The sequence below is a fragment of the Neoarius graeffei genome, chromosome 20 (assembly GCF_027579695.1).
Source record: "Neoarius graeffei isolate fNeoGra1 chromosome 20, fNeoGra1.pri, whole genome shotgun sequence".
In the NCBI taxonomy this organism is placed as follows: domain Eukaryota; kingdom Metazoa; phylum Chordata; class Actinopteri; order Siluriformes; family Ariidae; genus Neoarius; species Neoarius graeffei.
Window position 1 is genome coordinate 3,078,321 of NC_083588.1, and position 1,166 is coordinate 3,079,486.

Consider the following 1,166-nt stretch of genomic DNA (forward strand, 5'->3'; position numbering starts at 1 on the left):
CTAATATCTTGCTGTTCCTCATTATATGTAGAAGTCATCACACAAACAATTACATTATCAAGTATTCAGATGACAGTCATTCTTAGTCAGTTGACACAGGATTCTGATGAATCTGTTTATCAGTCAGAAATAGACAAGGTTGTGTTGTGGTGTGAGTCAAATAACTTGGTCTTAAATGTGAGCAAATCATCTTTGACCCCAGATCCATAGGTAACCATAATTTGGTGACATTAAATGGGGGCGGGGGGGGGGGGGGGGGGGGGGCGGCACGGTGGTGTAGTGGTTAGCGCTGTCGCCTCACAGCAAGAAGGTCCTGGGTTCGAGCCCCGTGGCCGGCGAGGGCCTTTCTGTGTGGAGTTTGCATGTTCTCCCCGTGTCCGCGTGGGTTTCCTCCGGGTGCTCCGGTTTCCCCCACAGTCCAAAGACATGCAGGTTAGGTTAACTGGTGACTCTAAATTGAGCGCAGGTGTGAATGTGAGTGTGAATGGTTGTCTGTGTCTATGTGTCAGCCCTGTGATGACCTGGCGACTTGTCCAGGGTGTACCCCGCCTTTCGCCCGTAGTCAGCTGGGATAGGCTCCAGCTTGCCTGCGACCCTGTAGAAGGATAAAGCGGCTAGAGATGATGAGATGAGGGAGATGAGAAATGGGGGGGGGGGGCAGTGGAGCAGGTATCCACGTATAAATATTTAGGTGTTTTATTTGACTCTCAACTAAAATGGTGCCAGCATGTTGACTTTTTATGTTCAAGGATCAGTCAGCGTCTTCATTTTCTGAGGAGATTGAGAGTGTTTGGTGTTGAGAAAGATATTATGATGGCCTTCTGTAGGGCTTCCATTGAATCCATCATTACATACGGCATCATAATATGGTTTGGGAACCTGTCTGGTAAACTGAAAGCTCAGCTGCATACTCTTATTAAGAGAGCTGGAAAAATAATGGGCATGCCCCCTCCCACATCACTGCAAGCTTTATTTGATGAAGCAGTAAGGAGACAGGGACTGAAAATCTCAGGGGATGAGGAACATATTTTGCATGGCGAATATGAAATGCTACCCTCAGGAAGGAGATATAGGCTCCCAAACTGTAAAACAAATAGGTTCAAACTCTCAATGGTTCCTTGGTCAATTAAACTACTTAATAGTAGGTTTTAGTGTGGTGTGAGTGA